This window comes from Papio anubis, chromosome 11, assembly GCF_008728515.1.
Source record: "Papio anubis isolate 15944 chromosome 11, Panubis1.0, whole genome shotgun sequence".
NCBI lineage: Eukaryota > Metazoa > Chordata > Mammalia > Primates > Cercopithecidae > Papio > Papio anubis.
The window spans coordinates 23,969,521-23,984,646 of NC_044986.1; the positions used below are offsets into that span (position 1 = coordinate 23,969,521).

At 37.0% G+C, this 15,126-nt stretch overlaps 1 long non-coding RNA gene across 1 annotated transcript in view; it reads right to left on the bottom strand.

Annotated features, from left to right (window-relative positions):
* The window catches only part of LOC116269416, a 51,015-nt gene extending 45,308 nt beyond the window's left edge, over positions 1-5,707 (bottom strand). The window contains exon 1 of the long non-coding RNA XR_004176893.1: positions 5,668-5,707. This is a non-coding gene — a long non-coding RNA (uncharacterized LOC116269416). The remainder of the gene's footprint in view (positions 1-5,667) is intronic.
* Between the last annotated feature and the right edge of the window lie 9,419 nt (positions 5,708-15,126).

Here is a 15,126-nt window from a genome sequence, read left to right on the forward strand (position 1 = left end):
CAAGGAAGATATCATCACATTTCATTTTGTAGTTGGGAGTAGGGAAGGCTGAAAGGGAGAAGAGATTGGGGGATTAAGTGAGCTTACTTGTGAGTGGGATTCATGCATGCCACCCTACTGGCGGCATGACCCGCCAAAATTTTATTTTCATGGGGCTTTAAGCAACTCCAGAGAAAGAGCCCTATCTAAGGGAAGAACGACCTGGTGATGAAGAAAGGCATCATCGCTAGAGATGAGTGACAATTGTGTGTAGAGTGAAGTCTGTTACTTAGCTTTATCTCTTGAGCCAGTCTGTGCAGGAATCATAAGATCAATGTAGCAAAGGATGTACAACAGAAAAAAAAAAAAAGCTCAGCCAGGGTTTTGTGCATTGGAGCATTCTTTGGGTGCCTCAACAACAGAGCATTATCCAAGGGCAGACAGGAATTTTTCCATTTATCACAGTAATAACGTACCACTTGACACTTTGAGACTCTAGGGCTTCCATTGTAATAGGAAACAATGGTATTTGGTAGTTTCTAGTGGGCAATCATCTGGAAACAGAACCATCCAAAGGGCCCAGAGAAGAATGAGAGCCTTCTTTAGAATTTCTATTCGTTGTTATCCTGTAAAACAGGATATCTGTAATTACTAGCTTGGGCAGGATTCTCCCTTTTATATTTTTGTTGGATTGCACAAGATAGCTATAAAATCCAAATGCATTATTTTTCACTGTTCTCTCAAATTACCACAAAAAGAAAAAAATTAAATTTTAGACAAACAACTGAAAAGAGTTAGCAAGGAAATTGTAAATAGAACGTGGGTAACAAATTTTTTTTTGTTCTTTTCATCTTCCCCCCATTTGTTTCATCCTAACTTCTTATTTTTAAAGATATTTATGAAATGACAGGCAGTGCTGTTCCTTCTTTCAGGATTATTACTGTCAAAATGGAGGGTTGAGTTTTCCTGGGGCCATCCTCGGTTTATTCTAGCGGGTCTCAGCAGGTTCTCAGCTCTAAGAGAAGCAGTGAGAATCTTAAAATGTCATGAGCTGATACATTTAGATGAACCATATTGTGTAAATGCAGCATTCATGGAACTGGACTCTTAAAAAGTAAACTAGTTGTTCCCTTATCGGAAACTGCCTCTGATGGAAGGCAGGGGTTTCTTTTGTTGTAAAAAGTAAGATAAATGCTAATGAAGAGAACTGTTCATTGAAATGTTTGGGTCAGACCTCAACATTGTTTCTGAACAGGGATTTATTCATTGTGAGGAAAAAAAAGCCAAATGGGAAAAGAATTGAGGAAGAAAATGAAGACCTTGCGTGTTAAAGAGCAAGGCGGCTTGCTTAGGAGATGGTAATTTTCTCAGGATATGGTAATTAAGTAGGATAACCAGCTCCAGATTTAAGATAGCAAATCTGGAGTGTTTTCTCAGGATATGATATTTTCTCCCTCTTTGTCAAGAAAAAAGCCAGACTTGAGACCTGGTGATAGGGAGATAATTGAATTGTGCAATGGGTGCTTTTGTGGGAATGTTTAAATGATCAAGAGGAGGAAATGATCAGGTCGTAGAGAAAGGAACATGCTGGTTGGGCTGAATTCTGAGCAGTGTGCATTGTGTGGGTGTGGGTGGGTGGAAGGAGCTCAGTAAGGGGCTGAAGTAAGACAAAAAACGGTAATTGTAATCATAATTATTACATTTTCAATAATAAGAGTTAATATATTAAGCATCTTCAAGTCATTGTGTTAAATAACAAAATTATGTGCATTTTTTCAGTGTATTGTTTAAAGTCCCAGGATGATACACTTTTGTGAGTCCTGCGTCAGACAAATGACACCTTTTAAAGAGATTTTCTTTATTTGGATACTAGACTGTCCTTTATATTAGTTGAAGCTTGCAGGCCCTAAGATAGAATCAGGCTCATGACACCTTGTTATGATGCAGTAATTTGAATTTTGGTGCAAGTAATATATTTCAAATGTGAGGGTATATTCAGCTTCATGCAATATAATTTGAAGGAATTGCTGAGTTAGTAATTGTGTGTAAACAAACAGTCTTGGCATACCTGGCTACTCCTGAGAGTCAAGACTATGTTCAGCTATGACCACAGGAGAGAAACCTTTTTGGCCCACTCTCTGGGGCATACTTTCTGTTCTGTTTTGATGCTGGAACCTCCTACTGGAATTATTGACCTTCCTTTACTACAAGACGCTGACCAAGCCTCCTTAGATCCTCAGAAGCTTCCAGAACCTGTCTCCTTGTGTGTAATCCCTCATTCTCAGCAACTTGACAATTTGTCACCTTTTTTTGGAGGCCCATTGCATTTCTAACTATATTTTAGAATCAGCTTCCCAATGTAAAAAAAAAAAATATATATATATATTGCTGAGATTTTGGTTGTAACTGTGTTGCTTTTTTAGATTAATTTGAAATTTGAAAAAAATCTGCCTTCTTTTGTAGTGATCATTATTTTTTAATATTTTTTTCTCTTTTAAGGGACTTTTCTCATGTATTAAATATGATTACTTTTTTGTTACACTAGAAGTTAAAAAATACATTCTAAACATTTACTATGAAACATTAAATAGTACTGTTGAACTCTTAGCTTCTGTGGTACTCAGATTTTTATTTCTAAAGACCAATCCACACTAAAAATAAATTTGTCTCTTTGGAATGGCTTATTCCAGGTTTGGGGCAGAGATTAGAAAATGACCGTGAAACATCTTATTGAGACAGAAAACAAGGAAGTACTAAAAGATTAATGAGGGTCATGTTAAATGATCGAAGAATTGTTTTGAAGGGGTCCTTACTAGCCGAATTCAGAATAATTGGAACAGTTAAAATAATTAAAAGATGATGATGTTAAGAGTGGTGAATTGAGATAAGACATATATAGGATTTCATTGTACTGTTATTTCATGTTTGTTGTGGACATGAATGATTTCCATGATAACACTGTCTGTATCACTAATCCGGGCATATAGTCTTGCACATTTTATCTTCCAAGTCCCATAATTGTTTTATTTTAAATTTTTAGTATTCTTTAGAGCACCAGTACTGTTCCCATTTCCCAACATTTGAAGCGTAAAGAAAATGTGGCTGCAGACAATAGGAAGAATTTGTTATGACAGAAACTTTTCTTTGAGATTCTGTCCAATTGTGACAGTAAACATTTCCTAAGGAATCTGACATGCAAAGTGAGAGGAACCATATGCTTTTAAGTCTGGGGTGGGGTGTCACACATCTGTAATCTCAGGACTTTGGGAGGCCAAGGCAGGAAGATCTCTTGAAGCAATGAGTTCCAGACTAGCCTGCATGACAAAGTAAAACCCTGTCTCTATTAAAAAAAAAAAAAAAAACAAAACTGAAAAGAAATAGCTGGGCGTGGTGATGTGTGCCTATAATCCCAGCTACCTGGGAGGCTGAGGCAACAGGATCTATTGAGCCCAGAAGTTTGAGGCTGCAGTGAGCTATGATCATGCCACTGCATTCCAGCCTGGGCTACAGAGTGAGACCCTGTATCTAAAAAATTTTTTTAAATACCAAGTGAGAGAAGCCACGTATTCTTAAAGATCTCCTCTCTGATTTTACTGCAGAATGCATAGGATAGGTTTTTCCTATAGTCTCAGGATAGGAACATTTCCTACTAAGAGAAAAAAGATACTTGGTAATGAAAATTAGCCCTCAAATGGGACTAATGCTGATGATTTATTACACCAAAACAATACAATCATAATTCCTGAAGTTTAACTTTCCAACTCTGCAGTATTTTAAAAAAAATTTTACCTGAAGATAAATTTGGCAGGAAAACAGCAGGGCTATATGGTAATTTATCTACCAAAAGGCCATTAATGGGCAATGGAACATGTAATGCAACCAAATGATTTTTCCTATGTTGGTCTGTTGGGGTATGAATAGTCCAAAGGATGGTTCTAGGCTAGGCACAAGACTCAAACAAGTAGAATTAGAATTGGGCCTGGGATTTGTGCTAAAAGCAAACAAACAAACAAAAAACTCCAAAAACAAACAAACAAAAAAACAACCACACACACTGTTTTCAGTTATCAGAATAGGCTAGACTCTGCTGCATGAACCAAAGATCTCTGACAGCTTAATTTCTTTGTCATATCAAGTCCAGTTCAGGTTGACCAACTGTCCACTATGTTGTAGCTCCTCCATCTGAATCATAGGACCTCTAACTGGATGCAGCCTTTTTTTTTTTTTTTCTATTTTATAAGCACCTTTCAAAGAAGATGATTTATTGAACTGTTTTGCAGAATTTTGTCAGTTACCCACACTCCTATTGGCTGCAGCATCTTTTTTTGACAACTTCAGGCTGTTCTTTATTATTGCAGCAAACTCTAAGCCCTGATATTTTCATACAGATTAGTCTTGTCATCTCAACTAGATTGTACATTATTTGAAAATAGCATCTCGAATCCCCATAGTCAGAAGCACAGTTTAGGAGACATAATAGTTTCTCAAGCAAGATTGCTTGGTGTTTTGATTCATTGGGTCTCAGAGGCATCTGAAATTGCAGCTCTTTTTACTTTTTGTACTGAGACATTTTATACAAAAGCAACACAGCTCCTGTGTTGTGTCTATAAATCTTATTCTTTTCATAGGTTTGCTTTTTGCCAGTAAAGAAATAAAGGGCTAAGTTGGAATGTGTCATATCATAGACCTTCTCTGACCCCTATCATCCATCTCTCCCTAGGTTTGGAGCAGAGTTGAACACTGGTAACTGGTGGCTGCTTCCCGTGCTACTTATTCACATGATCACCGGGAACACAAGTAGGTTGAGTACTTTTGTCCTTTGCTACATTTCCACTCACCACTGACACCTTTGTAGGTTGAATGCTGGCATGTCTGCCTGGGTGTCCAAGATTAGTTTATTCTAGCACTATCTCTTTTTGAATGTCGAAGGCTTTTGGGAGACAGTTTAACTGCTTCCTGGGACCTTATCTGCCAAGTGAAGGCCAATTAGTAAGCAAATAAATAGCAATGAGCTTCCATGTAAAAACTAATTTGGATCTGCTTGATATTCCTCCTAGAGCCATCTTTCTGTGAGAAAGTTCTAATCTATATTAAATTTTCATTTTATAATAAGTAAAAATGGAGACCAATGGATTAACATACAATAAGGGAAGAATAGTCTCAAAATAATGTTTCCTTTCTAACCTGAAATGCACTCTCAGGTTTAGTATAGTTTGATTGGTATTTCCTTCATCTTCAAGGAGCTTTATTTATCAGACACCTTGACAGCAAGAAAAAGAGTCAAAGGGCAATATTTCTCCTGCTGAGTCATCGAAGTACCCCATTGGAGGCCTTTGTCATGGGCTCTGGGCAGAGGAAAACTTGGTTCTGAGAAGCTGTTATGTGGAGCTGGGGTCTGTTTCACCTGGCACAAATGAAATCTCACAAAGGGAGTTAACAAAGTGGTCAAATGGGACAACCTTGCCTTTCCAGAGAAAAATACTTGACTGACAGCTTAGGAGGTGGGGCTAATGAGAAGCAGGGGTTCTTTGAAAGGTCTTAATCTTAAGGTAACAGAAAAACCTGGCTGCAGAAGGGGATCTGAGTAACACTGTGTCCTAGATTTTATCTCCTCCTTTATCATTCACATAACAAATAATTTTACCCAGCGAAGACATGAAATCACATTTTAAAATTTCTGCCACTTACCAAGTCTTTTCTTCTTTGCCTGAGACCCAGAAGTCCTGTTCTGCAGTCAGTCCTTTGCTGACCTTAATCAAGGCCCTATTACTGCAGCACTGTTGCTGCCAGAAGTCGTTGTCACCTTTGCTTTTTGGCAGGGCTTCCTGGGAGCTGGTGGTATTCCCATTAATTTCAGAATGCAGATGCCTGACACAACCCATTAGTCCTGGAGTCACATTCTCATGGTTTGGCCTGGTACTGTCTAAATTGACTGCTTCCAAGGTCAAGGTCAGGGGGACACAGACCTGAGGGTCAAGCAACAAGGAGAGGGAAAGGAGGAAGATGCGGAAGAGAAGGACATCTCCTAAAGCTGAGAAACAGAGCAGAGAGTTAAATATTTTAAAACCAGAGGAGATTGAGATTTAGGTATAAAGAAGTGTCAAGAAATCCAGATTTACTATGCTGTTTAATTCAAAGAACTATTCTAGCCCAGGCACGAATAATGATGATGATAGTAACAATAAGAGCCATTTATTGAGTAGCTATTATAGTTAAGACACAGTTTCAAATTGTTTTGCATATAGTTTCTAATTGGTTTCTTCTAACAAACTTATAAAGTGTATGCTATTAACCTTTCTATTTTACATGTGAGAAAACTGAAACTCAGGAATGAGAAGTAGTTTGCCTAGGGCCACACAGGTAATGAGTATAGCACAGAGATTTTTAGCTTAGTTCTAATTGACACTGTGGTGTGTGTTTTATTTTTTCTTTATTGTTTTAAACATTGTAGTCTATAGGTACTCTGCCCAGGTCTCTTGTAATCATCTTTATTAATTCTGGGCGCATGGCTGCTAATGTCTGTGTACTTCTCCCGGGAAATCACACTGCAACTTTCTCTAGAGGATTACCTTTGGGCTACTAGAGCCTCTTAGACCAGAGCAGGGAATGCTTAGTAGTTTACAGTCCTCTGCTTATGACCCCAAACCAATGACTAATCACTACAGCAGTATAAAAGCCCAGCACCTGTGCCTCAAGTTGGGACACCTCTTAAACTGTGATAAACAACAGTGGAGTTGATCTCCAGAGCTCCCTACGGATCATGCGGAGACTGGGACTTCACCTTGAATTGTATCCTCATGTGGCCTTCTCTTCCTCCTTTTCCTGCAAATTCCACTGCTTTACCAATTTCTCCTGATAACTCTCATTAATAAATCACTGGTATACAAATCCATATCTTGGTGTCTGCTTCTAGAGAAACTGAATTAATGTAAGTACAATTTGGTTTTGCCCCAAACTTGACTTTGGAAATGAAGCAACTTTTAAAATGGGGATTATGTAACAATTGTCAACATCTAATAAAAAAAATCGTTCAAAGTTGTCTCAGGGTTTTGGATTGACACCCCAGTTACCATTCATTCATTCATTTCTATGTATCTATCTATTTATCAATCATTAAATGTGTCACATGTAGTGGTTCTTCAACCACCCACTGGCCTCTGTAATCCTTGGAGGGTTGTCACTGAAGGAAGAGGAGGTCGAAGAAGCCAAATACTCCATCCTTGCAAATGCTGATACTAAGACAATTTAATGTGGGAACAAGATTTCATCTAGGTTTGCAGTCACCCCATGCCTCTGTATATAAGGTCAAAATTAGAATAGAATTGGTGACGGGAAGTAGAGGAGCCCAGGATTTTGACCTTTGCTGTCTTCAAGTGCTCAGCAGTAGTGTCTTGATTTGGTTGCTCACGGACGTTGCTCCTGCCCAGTTACTTTTTCCCCATCTACCCTATCTCACTTCTCCCGTTTTCTCCATATACACGAATCTGTATAACCTGCAGATTCTGTCATCTGTAATCCGGTCTCTTTCATTTACCAACCCTGGTTGTTTTCCAGGCTCATGGATATAGTATTTATTTTAGCTGTAATGTGTTATTCTTCCTTCCTGATGGCATTGGCCATTTACTGATCCAGAATGGAAACAAATGCAATATTTCACCAAAAATATAAAAACGAGATTCTAAAACAAGTACATCGCCATATTGACTTAAATATAGTATCAAACAGGGTGTTGGTAATTAAAAAAAAAAACAACTGTATAAGACAGTAAATGTCTTTTTTCATGGAACTGAATTTTAATGTGTACCTTCTAGAAATACTACACAAAATATTTGGCATGAATCCTGGCACATGCAGCAGAATACAAGTTAGAATAGAAGAACTTCCAGCTCAGAAAACTCACCAAGTCAGATCCCCTGGACTGAAGGAGTGAAAACAAATTGCCATTTTTTTTTTTCCCGAAAAACTTGTTTAGCAAATTTTTTTTTCCTTTTTTTCTCTTTTTTATTTCAGTAGCAGTAACTTTGGCAAATAGGTTTGAACTGTCAAAAGTACATTAAATCAAGCTTCAAATATTATGAAACAGAAACTGTCATGGCTTTATGACTGTATTTGCTTTGTGATTGTGTGAAAAAAATCACAATCGCAATAGCATAACCATAATAATGAATAAAGGCTATGAATGCCCTTTCGTGGAACAAAACCATTCTAAGATATATGGCACATTGAATCTTTTTTCTCAACAGCTTTATTGAAGTATAATTCATATTCTATATAATTCGCCCACTTTGAGTATACAATTTACTGCTTTTTGCCTTATTAACAGGACTGTGTAACCATCACACGATGTAAGTTTAGAATATTTTTGTTTTGTCTACAAGAAATTCCCTGTTCATTAGTAATCAATCCCCATTCTCTCCTATAAAAACACCCCAATCCTTAAGCAACCACTAATCTAATTTACGTCTCTAAAATACGCCTATTCATATTGCACATAAATGGAACCACAGAATATGCTTTTTGTGACTGGCTTCTTTTACTTCTTTAACTTGGCACAGTGTTTTTAAGGTTTATTTATATTGTAGCATATACCAGTACTTTATTCCTTTTTATTGCAACATCATACTCTATTTTATGGATAATCCACATTTTGTTTATCCATTCATCAGTTGAGGAATATTTGGGTTTTTCCGTTTTCTGGATATAAGGAATAAATATGCTGTGAACGTGCATGTAGAAGTTTTTGTGTGGGTATGTTTTCATTTCTTTTGGGCGTATACATGAGAGTGAAGCTGCTGAATCATATGGTAACTCTATGTTTGGCATTTTGAGAAACCGTCAAACATTTTTCCAGAATAGCTGCACTATTCTGCATTTCCACCAGTAGTTCGTGGGGGTGCGAACTTCTGTATACCCTTGTTAGCACTTCTTATCTTTCTTTTTTATTATAGTATTCTACTAGATCTAAACTGGCATCTTATTGTGGTTTTGATTTGTATTTCTCTAATGGCTAATGATGTTGAGATTCTTTGTATTTGCTTATTAGTCACTTGTATATATTCTTTGGAACAACATGTGTTAACATTATTCACTCATTATTTAATTTGCTTTTTTATGATTAAGTGTTCTTCACATATTCTGAAAAGATTTCCTTATTTGATATATGATGTGAAAATATTTTATCCCATTCTGTGGGGAGTATTTTCACTTTCATGATGGTATTGTTTGTGGCACAAAACATTTCAATTTTGACATACTCCAATATAACTTTTTTTTTTCTTTTGTTGCTTTTCTTTTGGCATGATATATAAGAAACCATTGCCCAATGAAGATTTACTCCTATGTTTTCATCTAAGAGTTTTCTAGTTTTATTTCTTACATTTAGGCCTCTGAACTGTTTTTATGTACTATTTTTCTCTTTATTCAACCTTTATTTTAGACTTACGGGATACATATGCAGGTTTGTTACAAAGATATATTGTGTGATGCTGAAGTCTGGAATACAAATGAATCTATCACCGAGGTAGTGAGTGTAGTACCCAATAGGTAATTTTTTTCAATCCTTACTCCACTCTTTCTTTCCCCACTTTTGTATTCCCCAGTGTCTACTATTCCCATTTTTATGATCATGCATACCCAATATTAGCTCCCACTTATAAGTGAGAACATGTGGTATTTGGTTTTTTGTTCCTGTGTCAGTTCACTTAGGACAATGGTTTCTAGCTACATCCATGTAGCTGTGAAGAACTTGACTTCTTTATTTTCTATAGCTGTGTAGAATTCCCATAGTGTATATGTACCACCTTTTATTTATCCAACCCACCATTGATGGGCACCTAGGTCAATTCCATATATTCACTATTGTGAATAATGCTGTGATGAATATATGGGTTCATGTGTCTTTTTGGTAGAACAATTTACTTTTCTTTGCATATATACCCAGTAGTTGGATTGTTGGGTTGCATGTTGGTTTAACTCTTAGTTCTTTGAGAAATCTCCAAACTGCTTTCCACAGTGACTGAACTAATTTACATTTCTACCAACAGTGTATAAGTGTTCCCTTTTCTCCACAGCCTTGCCAACATCTGTAAGTTTTTGACTTTTTAACAAAAGCCATTGAATTAAATTTTGATTATCGTGTGAGTAGGGGTTCAATTTTATTCTTTTTAATGAGACAAATCCAGCCTTACCAGCACCATTTATTAAAAAGATTATTGATTCTCCATTGAATTGTCTGGGCATCCTTGTTAAAAAACAGTTGAACAATAGGCTAATACTAAATGTATTAGTCTATTTCTGGATCCTTCCATTTGATTCCATTGATCCGGATGTCTATTTTATGACAGTACTATACTGTCTTAATCAGATTATAGTTTTTGAAATTGAGATATGTCAGTCTTCCAGTTCTGTTCATTTTCAAGATTGTTTTGGCTATAAGGTATTGTTTTTATTTCTCTATCAATATTATACAAGCTTATCAATTTCTGCAAAAAGGGCAACTGGAGTTTTGATAGATATTGTTTTGAATCTGTAGATCAATTTGGGAAGTATTGTCATGTTAACAGTATTAAGCCTTCTAATCCATAAAAATGGAATGTCTTCCACTTATTTAGTTCTTCTTTAATTTCTTCCAATAATACTTTATAATGTTCAGTGTATAAGTCTTTCATGGCTTTTGTTCAATTTATACCTAAGTAATTTTATTTTTTTGATACTGTTGTAAATGGAATTTTTAAAAAATTTATTTTCAAAATATTCATTGCTAGTGTGTACAAATAAAATTGATATTTCCATATTAATCTTGTATTATGCAGACTTGCTGGACCTATTAGTTTATTAGTATTAATTAGCTTTTATTAGTACTTATTTTATTACTAGTACTACTAACAGTATTTAAATTGATTTTCTGTGATATGCATATTATATGCAAATATAGTTTTACTTTTCTCTTTGTAATCTGGATGCCTTTTGTTTCTTTTTATTGCCAAATTTCCCTTGTAGAACCTCCAGTACAAGGTTAAATAGAATTGATAAAGAGGACATTCTTGAATGGTTCCTAATTCAGGGGGAAAGCATTACGTCATTCACCATTAAATATGATGTTCACTGTTCACATGGATGCCCCTTTTCAGATTAACGAAGTTCTCCTTTGTTCTTAGGTTACTGAATATAATGCTCAGGAAAATGGTGTTGGATTTTATAAACTAAATTTGTATCAATTGATATGATCATGTGGTTTCTGTCCTTTATTCCATTAATGTTGTGTCATATATTGATTCACTTTCATATATTAAACAAATCATGCATTACTTGAGATAATTCCCGTGTGGTCATAATGAATAATCCTTTTTAAATTTTGCTGCACTTATTTTTCTAGTACTTTGTTGAGAGTTTTTGAATCTATATTGGTTTTTATTTTTTCTTCTTGTGATGGCTTGGTTTAGCATTGGTATCAGAATAATAATAGGATAATACGGGCCTCACAGAATGAGTTGAGAAGTGTTTCTTCATCTTCTATTTTGTGGAAAAGTTTGCAAAGGATTAGTATTAATTCATCTGGACATTTGATAATAATTCATCTATGAAGCCATCCAGGCCTGAATTTTACTTTATGGGAAGTTCTTAAATTACTAATTTCATCTCTTTACTTGTTATAGATCACTACAGATGTTCTCATTCTTCCTGAGTCAGATTTAGTAATTTACATCTTTCTAAAAATTTGTCCATTTTATGTAAGTTATTTGATTTCTTGACACACTGCTGTATATAGTATTTTCTTATGATACTTTTTATTTCCATAAGATCAGTAGTAATGTCGTGTCCCCTCTTTATTCCTGAATTTTATAATTTGAATCTTCTTTCCTTTTTTCTTGGTCAGTCTAGCTTAGTTTGTCAGTTTTGTTGACCTTGTCAGTGAACCAATTTTTAGCTTTGTTGGTTTCTCCATTGTTTTTATATTTTCCATTATGTTTATTTATGCTCTAGTCTTTGTTATTTCTTTTCTTTCTTTCCTTTTCTCTCTTTGGATTGATTTTTCTCTGAATAAGGCATGGTTCAGATCTCACATTTCCTTAACTTGGCTTCCTTTCATTGAAGTCTTCTTCTGATGAATTCTATGGGATTGACTGTAAGGAGTGTATGGGGCTGGGCATCAGAACCAAGCATTGACAGATATCCACCAATTAACTTGGCCACAGTAGGATTTCATTACTCGATATGTTCTTGTTTATCTTCTTTTGAGAATTCTGTCTAAAATTAGTCACTGAGTGGGATTGTTTAAATGTTTGGGAATAGTGAAGAATAAAAATAAATTCATATATAGAGATACCATTCACGGTGGTAAGAAATGAGACACATTTAACGAGGGAAATAGTGTGTCTGTACTTAGCTTAAGGGGTTTTCCTTACATAGGGATAGTCAAGGTCATGAACTTTCACACAGTGGACTTTCAGCCTTTCAAGGCACTTTCCAAAAATGATATAAGGTTGAAAGTTAGAGGTAAACCATGATGGGCCCTGAATGTAGATACCAGATCATTGAAAACAATTTAAAATGGATAAACAAATAGGCAAATAGCAAATAAAAATTTGTAAAACAAACAAACAAAAACACACAAAAACATTAGTTCAATAGGTCTAAGCCCTAGCTGTCTGTAAGAATCACCTGTGAAACTTGATAAGAATACAGATACCTAATCTGAACCTATTAAATCAGAATTTTTTTTTGACTGCTGGTATTGGATATTTGCACTTTTACACTGCTTAAGAGACTCTGTGGTGCTGGCTGGGTTAAGAACTATAGAACTAGGTCCAATGGCTTTATCCTAAATGCAGACCTGACTTCCTCTAGATATACCAGCCTGCAGGTTGAGTTGGGTCACAATCACACCTATCGCTGTCCCTTGTCCCTACTTCTCCCATCAGACCTAATTATGCTGATGGAGCTCTGAACTATTTTTGGTTTCCCCAAGGATAGTCTCGTGTGCTCCTGAATGGACCTGGGTAGATGCCATATAGTGCTCTCTGGGCCCTGCTGATTCAGGTGTTACTACTGTGGCTTCCTCAGAAGGACCCAATCTTGTCCCAAAGCTCAAAGTCTGCCACTGGGCACTGGCCCTTGTAGCCTGGATTCTTAGGGCTTTGTGATAGCCTGATCTGTGCTATCTGTGAGTTCTCTTCCAGGAGTTCCCTTTCTAACCCACTTTCTCACCAGGTATACAAAAATATCTATGTTTCTCTGAGGCAGACTGAGGCACTTTCAGAAGAAGAAACTATACACCTGGGAGCTTATGGGACTGGACGCAAATGAGCTGGGAGCAGGGAGCATAATTGCACTCAGCAGCAAGGGGTGAGGGCAGGGGTTGGGGGGTAGTGGGGGGGTCAGCGTGGGGGCAGCACTGCCCCTTCTACAGCATGTTGATTGCTTAGGTCCAGAAGGAGCTTGCTTTGCTTTCATGTCATGTGCTTCTCTGGGCCAGGCTGGTTTAAAAATTAAGATATTGGGATAAAAGGTGAAAAAAAAAAATCAAATGCTAGAATTATCAGAGTGAAAATTATGCGTTTTCTGGAGGAAGAAATTATGCTTCTTTTAGATGTGAATTAAGTTTTATTTCAGTCCCAGAGTTGTTGCTCATTTTCTACATGTTAGGGAAAATTCAAGTTAGAAAAATATATTAGGCTTATCCTGAATATGAATAAGGAACACACATAGGCTGCAGGAGGAGAGACTAATGGGGACTTAATGCTTGACGGCCTGCTTAACACTTTCCAGGACAAATCTCTCAGGATGTAGCCATGTAGGAAGGTAACAAATCACTCACTTTTGTTGCTCTTTCTCAATACTTTCGGAAGTTACCCTGGTCCGAGAGCTAGTAGACAGATCACGAGAAGTGCGCAGGGCACAGCATGAAGGTTTGACTTCAGTCTGAGTCAGGGAAGCTGGAGCGACACACCTGTTTTCAAAGTTTACCATGGAGGTTGTGTGGAGAGCCGTGAGGCTGTTGTCCTCATTGCAGTGAGGGCTCCTTGTCCTGGATCTTTGGAATCCAGGTGTGTGCATGTGTGTATCTAGGTGTTTGGGGATGGGGGACCTAGTATTGCAGTGAAGATGGCTGAGACCTACCCCAGCACCTGTCAAGCGCTGGACTCTAACAGTGTTGTAGTATCAAAAGAATCAGCAACTGGTGGCTTTGGCTCTTCCTATTTGATTTAGTTACTTCATCTAAAAAGGCAAAACCATGACAAAGGCAATGATGCTCCACTGTCCCATTAGGTGGGGTTGAGAAGAGTAGTTGTTTGACATGACCACTATCATCAGTGTCTCCTGAAGTTGCTCACTGACATGATGGGGTCAGGAAGAAAGTGTGGAGAACTGCATGACCTTATTCACGGGCCTCCAGCTGGTTCTGATCTATGAATGTACCTCCTTTACCCATGAGGGCTGCAGACAGCACTGATGACAGCTTCCTTTAAATGCTTTGACTTCAAAAGATGAGCATAGACACTCATATTGATTTTCTTTTATTTACTATAGTTGGAATGACATTCCCGGAGGAAAGGAGCGGTGCCCTTTGAGTCACAGAGTGTGTCTGGGGCACCTTTAGAGTGATGTAGATGGGACTTCAACCTTCGCACTATTCAGTGAAAGAGGGGACCACATTTAACTTTATGCCATGTTATCTATGAGCTCATCATCTTAGAAATAGCAAGTGCAAAGGAAGGTATTAAACAGAAATGGAGGGCAACATCTGTTGAAATAGGGAAACCCTAGAGGGAAAGCAAGTGATTTAAAATAAATCTGACATTGAAAATCACACTGGGGCTGAGAATTAATAGATTTAGGAGAAGAGAGCAATGAATATGTGAGCAGCTTTATATTTTGATCTCTTTGAAATGTACATACACTAAATTTCCAGATCTCTTTTTGGTGTCATGAAACCCTAGGGCTATTTGTCAGGGTGTACAAAAACATGATTTGGAATGTTGTTAGAGAGGAAGCGAAGAAGAGAAAAAGAGGTGCTGGGCAGATTTGTATACACAAGAGGATGAATTTTTCTGTAGAATGTTGATCAGCAGATGGAGAAGACAATGTCAGAATCAAGTCATAGATGCCCAGAAACTAATAATTATGGAACTTTCTGATGTCAGTGAC